The 19,502-nt window shown below is 42.1% G+C and overlaps 1 protein-coding gene across 1 annotated transcript in view; it reads right to left on the reverse strand.

The window, feature by feature from the left end:
• The window catches only part of LOC120935721 (titin-like), a 433,372-nt gene that overhangs the window by 367,966 nt on the left and 45,904 nt on the right, over positions 1 to 19,502 (reverse strand). The gene's annotated exons all lie outside the window — the stretch shown is intronic.

A 19,502-nucleotide genomic window follows, 5' to 3' on the forward strand; every position in this document is an offset into this window, starting at 1 on the left:
TCGTTTTAACAAAAGAAAACGAACGCGCAAAATCCGAAATCTGAAAGATCCGACATAAGAAATGCTCTATTTCCGTTTTCGTTGCTACAACAGTTCGAAATAGATAGGAGATTCGACATGATGCTGACAATATCAATCTGTGTCAATCGAATCTGCAGTCGAATGTGCCTAACCTTAACTCTATTAGTCCAAGATTATTCTACAAAGAGGAAAGATTTGACATAGAGAGAAAAGATTCGACATCATAGAGACAGTGTTGGGGTAGACCATCCGATATTAATAACGAAGATTTGACGAAGCAGCGAAAAACATACAAACATCAAATCTGTCAGTGAAGGCTTATGGTGTCTGTCGAAAGTTCTAAGAAGATTCGACAAGCAGCTAAACTGTACGACGCCAAAATCGTACATTTCCGGTCAAATGCTCGGTCCGTAGGCTATAGAAGAATTAGAATGTTGGTTGACTAGTAATAGTAATTGATAAATATAATTATTACTAGTGTCATACAACATTAGAATTTTTCTATAGCTTGTAGGTGGAACATTCGACCGGAAATGTACAATTGCGGCGACGTACAGTTTAGCTGCTCTGTCGAGTCTTCTTAAAACATTTGACAGACACAAAGGGCCAGATTCTCGTAGATCGCCGCATCTCTGCGGCGGCGTAACGTATCTCATTTACGTTACGCTGCCGCAAGTTTTACGAGAAAGTGCTTGATTTAAAAGCACTTGCCTGTAAAGTTGCGCGGCGTAGCGTAAATCCCCCGGCACAAGCCCGCCTAATTCAAATGATCCGGGTAGGGGGCGTGGATCATTTAAATTAGGCGCGTACCCGCGCCAAACGTACTGCGCATACGCCTTCCCTAAAATTTCCCGACATGCATTGTGCTAAATGACGTCGCAAGGACGTCATTGGTTTCGACGTGAACGTAAAAGGTGTCCAGCCCTATTCACGGACGACTTACAAAAACGACGTACATTTTAAAATTTCGACGTGGGAACGACGGCCATACTTAACATTGACTGCGCCTCATATACCCAGGGGCAACTTTACGTGTCGCAAATCTAACGTAAACATTGTAACTTCACTGCGTCGACCGCGCATACGTTCAGGAATTTGCGTAGTTTGCTAATTTGCATACTCAACGGGAAAAACAACGTCAGCGACACCTAGTGGCAAAAAAAAAAATTGCATTTAAGATCCGACAGCGTAAGAGCCTTACGCCTGTCGGATCTAATGCTTATCTATGCGTAACTGATTCTATGAATCAGGCGCATAGATACGACGGGCAGACTCAAAGATACGACGGCGTATCAGGAGATACGCCGGCATTTCTCTTTTGAGAATCTGGCCCCATAAGCCTTCAATGACAGATTCGACCTTAATTAATTCGGATTTTCGGACTAATGCATTTTTTTTTACGAAACAGAATAAATAAAAATGAATTTTAGAAGTAACGAAATTCCGAAACAAAATATTTCAGTGTGCACATATCTACTAAATAGTGAAAGAAGAGTAGCAGACTGATAAATTCATCTTTCTGTCATTCTACTCTAATCACCTAGCAGCATGATCCTTGTTAACACATTAACTGTATAAAAGAAAAATTACTCCTTAAAGGGTTCTGATTTTCCCTCTCCCAGTCTGATCTTTGCTGTATACAGAAAGATACCAGGTCAAATTCAGACACTTACATTGCTTGTATTTATAAGGTACATTTAATGATCTATCAATTACCACAAATCTGCATTATTAGTGTATTTTATATTATTTTAAGGAAAACTGAAGCTCTATCAATACATTTTGGTAACTGCATCTTGGTGGTGGTGATGATTGGATATTTTAGTGCAAATTCAAACAGTCTCTATGCATTGCCGTCTGCTTGTACAAACTGTCAGAATGATTAATACCTGAATGCGCTAAGTCTACTCTGCCCTTGAAATGCAACAGGGATGATTTACTAAAGTAAAAAAAGACTGTTGCACTCTGCAAGTGCAGTTACTCCAGATCTTAGTAAATGAGGTGAAACTTCACTTTGCAAAGATTACTCAATCACACAATTCTGAAGCTTGTTTGGACGATCATATTGGCTACAGTGCCTTGTGGCAATTTAGTTGGCATTTGTAGCGCTATACAAGTTACTCACTCACTCACTCACTCACATATGAGGAAAGTAAAAAGAAGAATTTCTGCTTGCACATGATTGGATGATGTCAGCAGAGCTTAACCCCCGGACCATATTGCTGGTCAAAGACCAGAGCACTTTTTGCGATTCGGCACTGCGTCGATTTAACTGACAATTGCGCGGTCGTGCGACATGGCTCCCAAACAAAATTGGCGTCCTTTTTTCAGCACAAATAGAGCATTTTTTTTCCTCAGTTTAGGCCGATACGTATTCTTCTACATGTTTTTCATAAAAAAAATTGCAACGGGAGTCGGGGGCGAGCGGGGGGCGCGCGCGCCCCTAGTGGCCTGCGCGAGAGCCAACGTTATATTACGTGCTCTCGCGCAGGGGAGCCGACCTGCCGCCGTTACGGCGGCTGGTCGGCAAGTGGTTATTTACTAAACTTTCGAGCAACTGCGCTTGAAAAATGCACAGTCTATTTGCCCTTATTAAATCAATTGTTTCCTTTAATTTGTTAAACTTTCCTCAATTAAAAAGGGTCAGACAAAAAGTGGCCACATCTAATCAGAAAGCTGACAAAATTGAATAGCCACAGTAGGAGATTTGTCTAACCACACCATACAGTATAAAACAAAACCAAAAACTTCGGTATATGTCTAGATTTAATTGTATAAATCTCTTTCATGCTTAAAGCGGGGGTTCACCCTATCGACGGGAAAAAAAAAAAAAAATTTTATCTTACCTTAAAATCAGGCATTGTAGCGCGAGCTACAGTATGCCTGTCCCGAATTTTTTACCCCCGTACTCACCTTGTAGTCGTCCATCGAAGATACCGGGGAATGGGCGTGCCTCTGGAGACGGAGGATGATTGACGGCCGGCTCTGGCGCGTCACGCTTCTCCGGAAATAGCCGAAATAGGCTTGGTCTTCACGACGCGTGCGCATAGCCTGTGCGCAGGCGCCGTGAAGAGCCGAGACCTACTCCGGCTGTCTTCGGGGAGAGTGACGTGCCAGGGCCGGCCGTCAATCATCCTCCCTCTCCATAGGCACGCCCATTCCCCGCGGGAGCCGGAATCTACGATGGACGACTACAAGGTGAGTACAGGGTTAAAAAAATCGGGACAGGCATACTGTAGCTCGCGCTACAATGCCTGTCTCGATGGTAAAATCAAGGGATTGTGGGTGAACTACCGCTTTAAGCCTATTTTTGACATGTGTTGCTTACAAGTTAAAATCCCCAAACATTATGACCCAGATTCTCAAAGACTTACGACGGCGTATCTCCAGATACGCCGTCGTAAGTCCGAATGGCCACCGTCGTATCTATGCGCCTGATTCATAGAATCAGTTACGCATAGATTTGGCCAAGATACGAGCGGCAAAATTCTCCTACGCCATCGTATCTTGGGGTGCATATTTACGCTGGCCGCTATCTGGCGCTTCCGTTGATTTCCACGTTGAATATGTAAATGAGCAAGATACGCCTATTCACGAACGTACGTATGCCCGTCGCAATTAGTTATGCCGTTTACGTAAGACATACGCCGGCGTAAAGATAAAGCTGGTCTCTAGGTGGCGCAGTCCATGCAAGGTATGGACGTCGGAACAAGCGTATCTTTTTACGTCGTTTACGTAAGTAGTACGTGAATGGGGCTGTGCGTAGGTTACATTCACCTCACAGGCATAGAGCCTGCGTATCTTTGGGCGTAAATGCGATGTGATACTGAGCATGCGCGCGCATGCGCCGTTCGTTCAGCCATGCATCTACATGGGGTCACGCTTAATTTAAATACAACACGCCCACTACCTGCCTACTTTGAATTACGCTCGATTACGCCGGCCGATTTACGCTACGCCGCCGTAACTTAGGACGCAAGTGCTTTGTGAATACAGCACTTGCCTCTCTAAGTAGCGCCGGCGTAGCGAAAATAAGATACGCTACGCCCGCACAACGTTATGCCGCCCTACGTGAATCTAGGCCTATATATATATATATATATATATATATATATATATATATATATATATATATATATATATATATTTTAGCAGAGAATCTAGAGAATAAAATGGCGATTGTTGCAATATTTTATGTCACATGGTATTTGTGCAGAGGTCTTTTTTTTTTAGGGGAAACAGACAATTTCATCAAAACAGTAAAGTTAGCCCAATGTTTTTGTATAATGTTAAAGATGATGTTATGTTGAGTAAATAGATACCAAACATTTCATGCTTTGAAATTGTGCACGCTCGTGGAATGGCGACAAACTATGGTACCTAAAAATCTCCATAGGCAACACTTACATTTTTTCTACAGTTATCAGGTTTGAGTTATTGGAATAAGGGCGCAGCGCTACTAATCTAAACATGTTATAATCTCAATTAATTGAAAGATAAAAATAAAATTCTCAAAATAAAATGGTGAAAAAACTCTGAAGATGGAAAACTAAATGAAAAATTCCAAGAAATTGGAAATTGAAACCCAAATAAATTCATGAAATAAAATTGACAAATGAATTCTAAAAAGGACAATTGCAAATATTAAAAACAATAAAATTGCAAATATAAAGAAAAAATCTATATTCTAAATGTGATCATGAAAAAAAGAAAAAACAGTGAAACTGGTGAAGTCCCAAGATATAGTCCCAAAATAGGTCTGTGAAATATAACATGAATAAAAACAACATGATGAAAATATTCAATTCTTAAATGCACAGTATTAATGAAAAATGTCTGAGATGAAAAAACAAAGTACCAAAAAAAAAAAAAAAAAAAAAAGTCCCAAACTGATTTAAGTCCATGAAATAAAGAGTTAACCAATAAATTCTCATGCGGTGCAGAAATAAGATTGCAAGGAAACATGAAGAAAGATCCTTCATCCAAAGTACTTCACACCACACAAGTGAGTAAATATTCTCATTACCAACTCAAATGACCACCATAGCGCAGTCTCACCATGCCCAGGGAAATCAGTCTCCCGAAAACCTTTATAGATGTCTGGAGCTGCTATAACCCTCAAAAGACATTAACAAGAGAGGCTTCCATAGAGTGTAGTACAGTGGAACCTTGGATTATGAGCATAATTTGTTCCAGGAGAATGCTTGTAATCCAAAGCACTCGTATATCAAAGCAATGTTCCCCATAGGAAATAATGGAAACTCAGATGATTCGTTCCTCAATTATTTATTCATATACAAATTATTACAGCAAAAAAAAATACAGTATAAAGTGTACTGTAAACATAAAACAAATTAAACTGCACTTTAAAATACTGTACTGTACTGTACCTCTGTGTTGCGAAAATTTTAAGGTAAAGAAAAGGAATGTTTTAAGGTAAAGAAAAAGAAGCCTGGTGATCACCTATTTAAAGCCGCTGTGTATATGTACAGTAAAGCCGCTGTGTATACTGTATGTACAGTAAAGCCGCTGGTGTACAGTATAAAGCTCCATATGTGGCCAGAGGTTGATGCTTATCTATTTAAAGCCGCTCTGTATACAGTACTGTATGTTCAGTAAAGCCGCTGGTGCACAGTACAATGCTGTATGTGGCCACAGGTTCAGCTGACAGCACTTCCTAGAGAACTCGGGAACTGTTTACATCACTTCCAGGTATGCCCGCCCCTGTTGAGAGTGTCTATGAGTGTCTCAGAGTGTCTCCAGGAAGTGCTGGGAGCCACCATCGCCCGCAAATCTCTGGCCACATACAAAGCTGTTCTGTATACTGTACACCAGCTGCTACACTGTACATACATGTATACACAGCAGCTTTACATCAATGAGCAGCAGACTCATTCACATTGTAAGTATAATTTCTTTTTTTTAAAGGATTGTATATCAAGACAGCGCTCGTATATCAAAGCAAAAAAAGTGTCTCGTCTTTCAAAACGGTTTCACTGTACTTCTAAAAAATGAATTTAATGAGCTTAACGATTTGCACTTACAAGAGTAAAATCTTCACGCGCAGTGTACGATATGGATCAAATATGGAGATTGCGGAGTCTCCACAGGCTTCCAGCTGCTCGCTGTTTTCTGTGCCCATCAGCCTCCAAAGAGGAGAAAAATGTAATGAAGTCAGTGGCACAAGCTAAACCCTACGCGTTTCGTCACAATATGACGTTGTCTGTGTTGTAATATTAATATATATGTGTATGAAAGGCTACGGCAATATGCTGAGCCTGCATGGGATAGCGCAGAGGGAGAAGTGGGCTGCCGCGCTCTGGGGTAGTAACAGCCCCTGATTGGTTAGTTGCGGCAGCCCCCTTCCCTGATAGGTCCGTTCGCGTGAGGTAATTCCCGCGCTGGGCGAGCCTATATAGGGGAGCGGCTGAGGCGATTTGCTCAGTCACGTCTCCTGACGAGCAGCGACGCCCGCCTCTCCCTCTCTCTCTCAGGATGAAGCGCGGTATTCCGGACAGCCGTGAGGAGCTCCTATGCAGACTCCTGGAGAAGGCTGAGGGCAGGGGAGGTGAGGAGTGGTTGAAGCGATGCTTGTCAGAGGAGAGTGGCTCTGCCTCGTCCGTTCCCAGCCCAGCTGCAGTACCAGAGACGAACGAGGGCGCCCCCAGGAAACAGCCTGGGAGAAAGAAAAAATGTAAAAGCAATAATTTAGCTCCTCAAGCTGAGGGAGCTGCAACAAGAAGTGCTTCTTGCCAGCAAGGGAGCAGCGCTGCCTCTTCCCCTCCTCCTGGGGACTTAGGTGAGCATGTTTTACCTGAAGTTGTGTACAGGAATGTTAACCAGTTATCTGCATTTTCCAGTCTGATTGAATCTTTATCTGTCATTGTGCAGCAGTTCAAAGGGGTACATAGTCATGGTGCGGATTTTGCCTCACAGAATGTAAATATGTATGTACAACCAGGTGAGAGTCTGAGTACTCAGACATGCACAGTGAGTCAGAGTGCACAGGAGGCTGGTGCTGGAAATAGCGATAATGCTATCGATATGGAGGAGATTGGTGTGGTGTGGCATGAGGCTGGTCATCCCTCTCTGCTAGATAAAGATGTTACTATCAAATCGAATGTGAGGTGTCCTTCTGTACATAATACTTTACCCCTCAGAGCCTCTGCTGCTATGGTCAGCGAGTCTTCCTTTAAGGAACCCCTCCCTTGCAGTTTATCCCCGCTGGGTTTTCATCTGTCTAAATCAGTCAAAGAAAAAATTTGGAGGGGTGAATATCTTGACATATTATCACTTTTGCCATCTTCCAAGGAGTTCTTGGCTAAGTCTGACAGACAGTCCAGCGAAAGAACGGAGGAGGATAGGAGGAGAGCGGTTCCTAAGACCTTTCAAAACTGGCTGCAAGCATTCTGTATTTATGCAGCAGTTATGGGAGAGCGCTTCCCTGGGAAGTGTTCAGGTTTATTCCAACACCTGGATATCATTGCGGAGGCCTTTCGCCACTTTGGCGGCTCCGCATGGTTCTCATATGACGAGAATTTTCGTCAAAAACTAGCTGTGCACCCCTCGTTGCATTGGGGGGCTAAGGACGTGGGTTTATGGTTAAACCTTATGCTGCCACCAAGACCCCAGTTCACCCCTCGCCCCTCTCCTAATGGTCAGAGTCCTGTCAGGAAGGGTGTATGCTTTGCATTTAATGAGGGTCAATGTAAATTCTTATTAAATTGTAGATACAGACATGAGTGTTCTTATTGTGGTGGTACTCACGCGGCGAGCAGATGTTTTCGTAAAGCTGCCGCAAGTTCCTCTCATACAGGACCCAAGGACACACATGGGAAAGGCCCCGACTCCGGTGAGCCTGGCAAGAATGCGCCCATGGCTCGAGCGCTATCCAGACCTCAGGATGGCGGCTCTGCTAACTGAAGGTTTTGCTAATGGTTTCTTAGTGCCATCCTTTACTGGTTCAGGGTGTGTACCAGTAAAAAATTTAGTATCCGTATCCATGCACTCTAACTTAGTACTTGAAAAAATTTACAAAGAATTGTCTGAGGGTAGGGTGGCTGGTCCCTTTAATGACCCGCCATTCGCTAGTTTTCGGTTGTCCCCGTTAGGCATTGTATCCAAAAAAGAGGAGGGAGCGTTCAGACTGATCCACCACCTATCTTATCCCCCGCATTCGTCACTCAATGACGAAGTTGCCTCTGTGGAGGCTCCGGTCTGCTACGCCTCATTTGATGAGGCTTTGTGTCTTTTGAGGCAGGCAGGACAAGGGGCTGTGCTAGCAAAGGCCGATATTAAGTCGGCTTTCCGCCTTCTTCCCGTGCATCCACAAGGTTTCAATTCATTGGGGTTTCAATTTTTGAATCAATATTATTTCGACAAATGTATGCCAATGGGGTTTTCGCTGTCATGCTTTTATTTCGAGGCCTTTTCCTCCTTCTTACATTGGGTCGTGTCAGTCATTATCCCTCAAGGCCTCATCCTACATTATCTAGATGACTTCTTGTTTTTAGGTCCCCGGGGGTCATCAGTGTGTATGGAATCTTTACAGGTTTTCTTTGACGTTTGTCATGACTTTGGAGTGCCGCTGGCACAGGAGAAGACAGTTTTTCCCACCACGGTTATTGAATTTTTGGGTATCACGGTTGACTCTGAACGAATGGAATTCAGATTGCCACAGCAGAAGATACATAAGATGAAGTCTATGATTGCAACTTTTCTTGTAAGTAAGAAGGTGTGCTTAAAGGAGGCACAGTCTTTGCTGGGGCTTTTTGCTTTTGCGGCCAGAGTCATCCCTATGGCGAGGGTTTTTTCGCGCAGGTTCTCGTTAGCCATAAAAGGTATGGTGAACCCTTACGCTCATTTCCGGATTTCAAAAAGCATCAAGGATGATCTAAGAATTTGGGATGCTTTTTTAAATGAGTTTAATGGCTCCTCGGCCTGGCAAATAGACTTTATTAATAGTTCTCAGATGGAGTTCTTCACTGATGCAGCTGGCTCTTCTGGGTTCGGGGCTTTCTTGGATGGGCGCTGGTGCGCCCAGTCCTGGCACCCTGATTGGCTCCAGAAGGAGATACTACAAAATCTAGTTCTGTTAGAACTTTTTCCAGTGATAGTGTCGGTGGTTGTTTGGGAAGACATCTTTAGGAATCGTAGAATTTTAGTTCATACAGATAATAAAGGTGTCTTTTTTGCCATCAATACTCTGTCTTCTAAATCTGATCCCGTTCTGAGGTTATTACGTTTCCTTGTACTACATTGTATGAACTGTAATATATGGTTGAGAGCTGAGCATATTGCAGGTAAAGAAAATAACATAGCAGATTCTTTATCTCGTTCACAGTTCAAGAGATTCCGAGAGTTGGCGCCATCAGCGGATCAACGTGGCACCCCTTGCCCAGACTTCCTCTGGGGCTTAATTTGGGAATAATATTCCGGAATCTCAAGGCTTCAGTAGCGGAAAACACCTGGAGGGATTATAGGCTTTCATGGCACAAATGGTGCTCTTTCTGTCAACCATTGGGTTTGGATCCACTAGCTGTATCTTCTTACGTGGCTTTGTCTTTTTTGTCCTCTCTCATTCAAGCTAATCTTTCCCCGGCTTCCATAGGTAAAATTTTGGCGGGAGTTTCTTTTTTCCTTAAGTTCGCAGGCCTTCCTGCTCTTACTTCTTTCTTTCAGGTCACTCAAGTTTTGAAGGGCCTTAAGAAGTCTAGGCCCTCAACGGATAATAGGCGTCCCATATCTATCCCCCTTTTGATCGACCTTCTGGGGATTCTTCAAGATGTCTGCTCATCTAGTTTCGAGTCTTTTCTTTTCAAGGCTGCTTTTTCTATCGCATTCTTTGGAGCCCTCAGGTTAGGCGAGTTCACAGCAGCAAACAGAAACTCTTGTTCATTTCTCCGTTTTTCTCATGTCCAGTTTGACGACGGTTCTATTCGTCTGTTTTTGTCCAGGTCCAAGTCCTCACAGGTTGGTCAGTGGTTTTCCTTATCTAGTTCTCCTAACGAGGCTATCTGTCCTGTGTTTCATGTTCGTAATTATCTTTTGGTCAGACCATTTAGTATCGATTCCTTTTTTATCCATGAAGACTTGTCATCTTTAACAAGGTATCAGTTCTCATCTGTTCTGGCCTCCTGTTTGAAGCGCTTGAACTTATCTGGGTACCATTTTTCTTCCCATTCTCTCCGAATTGGCGCGGCCACCACAGCTGATTCCCTAGGTTTTTCAGAGAGTAGGGTTAAAAAGGTGGGAAGGTGGGGCAGCAATAGATATAAGTTATATGTCCGTCCCAGTCTTCTAACTTTATGATTTTCTTTCAGATTTATCCAGGAATATCGCTTGGGTCATAGGTCACTCCTACGTGTTCTGGGCTTACAAGCACTCCGGATCCAGATCATACTCTGCTAACCTGGGACTTGATCCCGATTTATTTTTAATTTTATGGTCAGGTGTTAGAGGTATGCGGTGGTGCAATGTAAAAGACCACCTAGTTTATTTGTCTTCTGTCTGGCCTCAACCCCAAGTGATAGTTATCCACGCGGGGGCTAATGACTTGGGTAAGTTCAACACATGGGACTTGTTATGTGAGATAAAAAGGATCTCTATTCCATAGCTCAAATGTTCCCGGGTTCGGTGTTAGCATATTCTGAGATGGTTCCCAGACTGTTATGGTCGCCGCATGGCACCCTTTTTTACATAGATAGGATCCGTAGACGTCTTAATAGGACAATCCATGGTTTTATGCCTTCAATTGGTGGCTCTTCCTTTCGTCATTTCGAGTTAGAGGGTTTTTTGCCCGGGTTGTTTCGGGAAGACCAAATTCATCTGTCAGGCATTGGCCTGGACATTTTTAATATGGGTATCCAGTCCATGATCGAATCAGCCACGGTGGTGGGGGGGCCTCGGCCAACAGCTTCGCGGTTGGCCCCGGCCGGTGGGGAGTAGTCGTCCAGCTTTTGCTGGATGGACAGCAATTAATTTGATTTTAAAGTTTTAAGTTTAGCCAATTTGGCCTTTTGTAATTTAATTTATTTATTGAGAAATTTTTGTAACCCCGCCCCCACATTTTATGGATGACACCGTGGCCAATTTTACCAAAGATAAATAAAAAAATGTTGTATCAAATTGTTGTTTGGTCTCGTTATTAATACCTCTGTACTAGCCCATGAAAGGCTACGGCAATATGCTGAGCCTGCATGGGATAGCGCAGAGGGAGAAGTGGGCTGCCGCGCTCTGGGGTAGTAACAGCCCCTGATTGGTTAGTTGCGGCAGCCCCCTTCCCTGATAGGTCCGTTCGCGTGAGGCAATTCCCGCGCTGGGCGAGCCTATATAGGGGAGCGGCTGAGGCGATTTGCTCAGTCACGTCTCCTGACGAGCAGCGACGCCCGCCCGCCCACCCTTCCCTGTCAGTTTGTCATAATAAGTCATGTTGTCGTCCGTATTGGGGGAGTAGTCGTCCAGCTTTTGCTGGATGGACAGCAATTAATTTGATTTTAAAGTTTTAAGTTTAGCCAATTTGGCCTTTTGTAATTTAATTTATTTATTGAGAAATTTTTGTAACCCCGCCCCCACATTTTATGGATGACACCGTGGCCAATTTTACCAAAGATAAATAAAAAAATGTTGTATCAAATTGTTGTTTGGTCTCGTTATTAATACCTCTGTACTAGCCCATGTATTTTATATATTGTGTCATATGTATGGCATGATATATGTGTTACATACAGGCATTCAAGATTACACATCAAAGGGTGTTTGCTGACCAAAGGGGTTAGAGGCCAAACAAGATTTACGACACATATCAAAGGGGACAGATAGTGACTCTGATGTGCTCAGGCCACTTTTGGTATCTGTAATCTAATTGCACATATCAAGGGAGACTTGTTAGAATGAAAATTATGGCATGTCTTCGGCTGGGGTCAATTATCTGTCACTCTGAAAGACAGGATGTGGATCAAAGATGGCCAATCAAATTGCTCAGCTATTCAGTGGATAGGCAATACAATTCTGGAGATCCGTCTAGTCATTCTCAGAATATTCTCTATGAATATGGCACAGGTCTAGAATTTATCTAAGAGACTCTCAGAATATTCTGTATGAATATGAAGGCACAGGTCTAGAATTGATCTAGGAAAAGATGGGACTCTGAATTATATACTCTGTTCGATTTGTATCATCAGTGGACTTTGGACTTTGTTCTGTGTTGGAAGCCAAATAAAATGCACTCTCTGGAGAACTTGGGTGTTGCTGCAGAACATAACTTATAGTCATCATACTAATACCTGAATATCAATTATCTAACCGGACTCCACTATATATGACTTAACTACAGTCTGGAGATTGGCTGCTGTGTCAGTTACAGAGGAGGTCTAGTACTAGAATTATTTCTCTGGCTCTGACAATTGCAGCGATACCTCACATGTGTGATTTGAACACCGTTTACATATGCGGGCACGACTTACGTATACGTATTCTTTGCTGCGCGAGCTCGCGGGGACAGAGGCGCTTTAAAAAACATTTTTTATTATTTTTTATTTTTTTTACATTGTCTTAAAAAAAAGAAAAAAGATCACTTTTATTGGTGTCACAAGGAATGTAAACATCCCTTATGACAGTAATAGGTGGTGACAGGTACTCTTTATGAAGGGATCGGGGGTCTAAAAGACCCCAAATCCCTCCTTTGCACTTCAAAGTATTCAGATTGCCAAAAACGTCTATCTATTTTTTTTTACAACCAGCGCCGTAGGCAGCCGAGTAAACTAGAAGTGATGTTGTGACGTCGCCTCCGTGTTTACATGCAAGAGACTGGAACAAAGCCGTTTCTGGATTTGTGCCAGTCTGTCTCTAGCTCCCGGAAGTGGTGGATCTCAGATCGGGTCTCCCGGTGGGACATGAGGCTCGGTAAGAGCGGCGTTAGGCAGCGGGAGGAGATATCCCCTCCCGCTCTTCCGGTATAACAATCGAGCGTCTTTTATGACCCCCTGAGTGTAGGTGATTTCATTTTACAAATGTATTTCTTTAAGGACTATTGTGCATTTTATTTAACCACTTAAGGACCTAGCCTGTTTTTCAGACTCAGTGTTTACAAGTTTAAAACATTTTTTTTTTGCTAGAAAATTACTTAGAACCCCCAAACATTATATATTTTTTCTCACACCCTCTGCTACGTCACTGGGTAAGCCCAGTCTTCCCTCTTCCTGGGCTTCCCCAGTGACGTAGCAGAGGGTGCGTCAGAGGGTGCGGGGTCACGTGACGGGTGGCCCTGCCTCCCCTATATAAGTAATGTCACAGCTTCAGCGCTTCATTCGCTGGGCTGTGTCCAGCGGTGAGAGGAGGTCGGCGATGCTGCGCTCTGGATGGATGGATCTTCTCATCGCTGGAGATCACCCACACCCGACGCTGGATCAGGACAACGTTGGAGCAGGAAGCCGGGAACGAGTGGATTATCACCGCTGGAGTTTTTTTCTTTTTTTTTTTATTAATAAAGGACTTTATTCTACGGTGTGTGTTTTTTTTTACAAGAATTTACACTTCCTTCGTGAAATGGTAGGGGTACAGTGTACCCCATTACCATTTCACACAGGGGGGGGTCAGGATATGGGGGTACCCTTTGTTAAAGGGGTCTTCCAGATTCTGATAAGCCTCCCGCCCGCATACCCCCACAACCACTGGGCAAGGGTTGTGGGGATGAGACCCTTGTCCCCATCAACATAGGGGCAAGGTGCTTTGGGGGGGCAACCCAAATCACCCTCCCAATGTTGAGGGCATGTGGCCTGGTGCAGTTCAGGAGAGGGGGGCCGCACTCTGTACCCCCTCTTTTATGCGGCCGGCCAGGTCAATGTGCTTGGATAACGGGTCTGGTTATGGATATTTAGGGGGAACCGCACGTTATTTTTTTTTAAATTGACGGCGGGGTTCCCCTTAATATCCATACCAGACCTGAAGGGTCTGGTTATGGATATTTAGGGGGAACCGGTTGCACGTCATTTTTTTTTAAATTGACAGCGGGGTTCCACTTAATAGCCATACCAGACCTAAAGGGTCTGGTTATTGAATTTGCGGGGACCTCCGCGCATTTTTTTTTCCCGAACTCTGAACCCGGACCCAAACTTTTTCCAATTATTCGGGTTCGGGTCCAGGTTCGGGAAAAACCCAAAGTCCGTACCGAACCCGAACTTTACAGTTCGGGTTCGCTCAACTCTAATTACTAGTAACTTCAACATTTCATCAATCCAGATATACCCAAATATTGTAATCATTTTATATGTGCAAATGTACAGTGAGCTACTGTGTCTGTATTTGGACTAAATGCAGTTTCTTGCTGAAAAAGATAGGAATTGCAGTTCTTTTAGAATAGAGTACTGTAAGTTCAATAAAAATGTTAACATGTCTCTCCAGGCAGTAGTATACCAGGAAGAGTTAAAGCAAACACTATAATGTGCAATTTATGAGTAGTATATTCACAGGTCGAAAACCACACAGGGTTTATTTAACCAGCATTACAGCTGTATACCATTTCCAATTCACTTTTTCTTACCTTGAGCTGGGAATTCTCATCTAGAAAATCATATTTCATGTCACATACAGAGGTCTGTTTTTCTCATTTATAACCAACCATGCAGATAAATTCATCCTTGGCCAAGCCAGATTAATAGTTGTTCTGCTGTCTTCCCAGCAGCAGTAAAATCAGAAGGCCTGTGATAATAAACGTTTTTCGCTCCTTTCCTGCGCTAAGGCATGGAAGAGCAGAAGAAAAACTGTACATTTTGAGAACTTTGATTTTTGTGCTAACACACATAAAACCTTTAGCTGAAAACAGAATAAACTATTTTTCTTTCTCTTTAAATATACTAAAAAAGTTAAGTTGTTTAATCAATATATTGTCAGATAACCTTAAAATTAATAGATCCAGTCTGAGCTATATTTAATTGGGTGTCTGCAATGGAAATTATGCAGTAGTATGTTCTGAGCCTGTGTAGAACTGTAAAATGCATAACTTGCCTCTGGTTACTGTACAATGACATCAACCCAAAGGCCTCACACTATAGTCACCAAGTTGAAAATGAACAATGACTCATTATGATTTGTGCTGCTTGGTTTATAGGACAGTTTCACCTAAAACAGGGTTATCAAACCCCTCATTGTTTAACCCATCTGTTCCATCTGCTGCTGCAGTCAACATTTTCAAGGACCTCGTCCTGAAGGATTTAGCAGAGATACCAGAAAAACGTATTCATCAACACTCGGTGTCTAATGCTGGCTTAAAATCCTTATGTCAAAATAAGGATATTATTATCCGTCCTGCGGATAAGGGCGGAGGTGTGGTCATCCTTGACACATCGGATTATGAAATTGAGATGCTCAGGCTCTTAAATGAGCCAAACACATATCAAAAACTACCTATTAACCCAACGCCCCGTTTCAAAGCAGAGTTGCAAAATTTGGTTAACAGTGGTTTTAACAGGGAAATTTTAAATTTGAAAGAAAATAATTATTTGGTTCCCACAGTGCCCAGGATACCTACCATTTATTACTTACCTAAGATACATAAGGATCCTGTTCATCCACCCGGTCGCCCAATTGTCAGTGGGATCGACTCTGTCACCTCGAGAGTCGGTCGCTACATTGACAATTTTTTACAGCCATTGGTCCAACGTACCCCTTCTTATTTGAGAGATACGGGGGCGACCATACGGAAATCAGAGGCGGTAGACATGTTGGGTGACTACATTATGGTTACTGCCAATGTAGCCTCACTATATACGTGTATCCCTCATGACAGAGGTTTTGAAGCCGTACCTCATTTTTTAAAACAGGATCATAGTTTGGCATCTTTTCAAACAGATTTTATCATGGAGCTGTTGGAGTTCGCTACCAAGCGCAGTTATTTTTGGTTTAACGACCAATTCTATCTCCAACAACGTGGTGTTGCTATGGGGGCCAAATATGCCCCCAGTCTTGCCAACTTGTTCATGGCCAAATGGGAGGAGGATGTCGTCTATTCCTATGAAACCAGTTCCTTGGTGTTGTGGACTAGGTATATAGACGACATCCTCCTCCTGTGGAGTGGCAGTATGGCAACACTTGAGACCTTCATGAACTTTTTGAATTGTAATGATAGGGGAATTGTTCTTACATACACAGCTAGTCAGGAAACCATTCAATTTCTTGATTTGGAAATTAGTATCGTGAATAGTCAATTTCAATTTAAGACTTTTTTCAAAAAACGATCGTAATGGCTTTATACCAACTGATAGCTGCCATCACCCCTCATGGCTCAATTCCATTCCTAAAAGTCAATTTCTTAGGTTACGTAGAAATTGTTCTAATACAGATACCTTTTGCATGCAAGCAAATGTTCTTAAAAAAAGGTTTGTCGACAAAGGGTATGATCCTATATCCGTCGAATCGGATTTCCATACCGTTTTAGAGACGGATAGGAGCTCTCTACTAGAAGTTAAACCTAAACGAGAGCAGGATGATAGTTTTAAATGGTCTCTACTTACATCATTTTCGATTCAACATAAACAGGTTAAGTCCATTGTGTCTAAACATTGGGATATATTGAGAAATGATCGTGTTTTGGGGACAGTACTACCTGAAAGAGCAAAAGTAGTATTTAGGGGTGCACCGACACTCCAGAGCAAAATTGCCCCTAACATCATCAATCCCCCAACACGCCCTACTTTTTTTCATCAGTTAGTAGGATATCACCCATGTAAGAGATGCACAGTATGTAAATACAACATCTCCGGGAGAACGAAAAGTCTAGAATTTCGCTCTTCAACCACAGGGAAAGTGTACCCGATTAAACGTTTTTGCACGTGTGCTACAAAATACGTGGTATACCTCATCACTTGTCCATGCGGCCAACAATACGTTGGCCGCACCATCCGCAAATTTTCAGTGAGGGTGGCAGAGCATATAGCTCTTATTCTGGCTGGCGATATTTACCACACAGTACCTAGACACTATAAAGCACACCATGCTAGAAATCCAGCCTGAACTCAGTTCCTTGTCATTGACCAATTTGTTCCCCCATGGAGAGGTGCCCCTAAAACCCGTGGGGTATCACAATTAGAAACTTTTTGGATCTATGAACTTGGTACACATACACCGTTAGGACTCAACGTAGAGTGGGACATTAACTCATTTATTAATAAGTCTTAGGTTTGGTTTACATGCCACTCCACGATTTTGTTATCCTGGTCAAATCGGGATCAATTATCCCAATTTTATTACCAATAAATTATTTTCTCTCCTTATTTTAAAATATACCAGTAACATGTTTTTTAATATGTTTTTTATATGTATGATTATGTTAAGTTATGTATACATGTTATACACTTAGGGGTTTGTCCAATTTGAGATCATTTTCTGGATTATAAATGGATATAGATGAAAATTATCCTTCTATATTTGTACTTTTTTCTGGAATATTCCAGTTAATTTTTTCCTCCTTTATTTCTGTGGTTTTATCATATATAATCACACTGAAACATTCAGACTAATAGGTTATATGTTATTTTTTTTTTTATAGTTCATTACTTATACATTTGCCCATTCATATATACTGGTATTTTTTAAAAAATATATACATTTTTGGTTTGGGATGAAAGGCTGGGTGGACCCCACCGGGATCGAACCTGCAACCCAGGCAATCGCAGACTGGTGCAGAGGAGCATTAGCCCCCTGCGCTATCTTACCAATATACCTGGTAAGTGGTCAACATAAATTTTTATGATGATTTTCTTTGCTTTATGCTATGGATTAACGTGGGGGTCACTTCACATGTGACCCACACTTCTCTCTTTTTCATTGGCCAATATGAGAGGTCAGGCCTCACATGACGTGTCACATGATATCTATAGATAAACAATGGTAATACAGTCTCTACCATCTCTGCCAGAAATGGCTTTTGGTTTTCCTTTTTTTCTTTCATTTTCAATCTTGGATTTCTAAATTCAGATGAGCTTTCTAGCTACCTTATTTTCTATTTAATTTTATGGTATCCCATATACATATGTTTATTACATAACAAGCTAACCCGGAAGTGATCTCTGATTAGGCGAGCTACCAGGAAATGGTTTGATGGGGTCATATTTTATATATAAGCATGGTGGTATCAACAGAGTGTTACCCCAGATGTTGCAAACTATTGCGAAACGCGTCGGAACTCTGCTGCTGCCATGCACTATTTCTTATTGATGTCCTTTTTATTCAGCAAAACTGTAAGTGTTTTTAACCAATATTAAATCTCAACATTGTTACGGTATCACACTATGTGCCTTCGTTTTCCTTTATGCACTTTGGATACGGCCTGATCCTTTGAGAATTACCTCCAAGTTGCTGCCATTCCCCCCTGTGCTGGTTTACGTGATGTCTTCAGGGTATCCTCCCAATGGTATATCCAGATCCGGTTGATGTGGTCTTCACCAACTTACATTCAGCTTGTATTGACCCTTTAAGCGTATGCTTATTTGGGTTCAATACCTCTGGTAAGCCTCCGCTTCTGGTGGTGGTCATTTTCACAAATCATTTACTTTGATTCACCGTGGTGTTTGGAACCATTCACTTGATTACTCATCCATCAACAGTTTATTTTTAACTATCTACTGTCATTGATTTATTATACATGGACTTTTTCATTTGATTACACTGTCAATTGGTGTTAACACAGACTATTAGTACCATATCATTATCATTATTATTATTTTTAGTGCCACAAAATTGTTTTCTGTTTTTTCACTGCTTTCTTGTTTCACTGGATTGTTTGTGGCTGCTAAGTATTTGGATAGCGCATATTTATTTTTGTTTTTGCATTTAACTTAATAATATCAATATGAATACACTTTATTTTATATAGTGTCTCTAAAAGGTACCTTTGCAAAGTACTTTATAAAAGAATCAAAAACAAGTTTTTCACAAGAAAAGGAACAAAAAAGAAAGTGTTAGGTAAAAACTTCAAAAAGAATAAAGTTTTCAGTTTTGACTTGAAATAATTTAAAAGAGATGTTTTGGGGTGAGAATTCCAGAGTTTCAGGGCACTCCATGAAAGGGCCCTGTCACCCATAAAGTGTAGATAGATTTTAGGGGCACAAAGAAGATCAGATTTTTGAGAAGCGAAGGTTAATGCCTCGTACACACGACCATTTTTCTCGGCAGGAAAAAAACAACGTTTTTCCCGACGTGATTCCTCTCCAGCCTGACTTGCATACCCACATTCATGCAAAAAAAGTCCGACCAAAGTGCGGTGACATACAACACGTATGATGGGACTATAAAGGGGAAGTTCCTTTCAAATGGCGCCACCCTTTGGGCTGCTTTTGCTAATCCTCGTGTTAGTAAAAGTTTGGTGAGAGATGATTAGCGCTTTTCAGTATTTGTACTTTTCCGTTCCGTTACAGCGTAACGAATGTGATATCTCCATTCCAAACGCTAGTTTTACCAGAATGAGCACTCCCGTCTCATACTTGATT

The sequence above is a fragment of the Rana temporaria genome, chromosome 4 (assembly GCF_905171775.1).
Source record: "Rana temporaria chromosome 4, aRanTem1.1, whole genome shotgun sequence".
In the NCBI taxonomy this organism is placed as follows: Eukaryota; Metazoa; Chordata; class Amphibia; order Anura; family Ranidae; genus Rana; species Rana temporaria.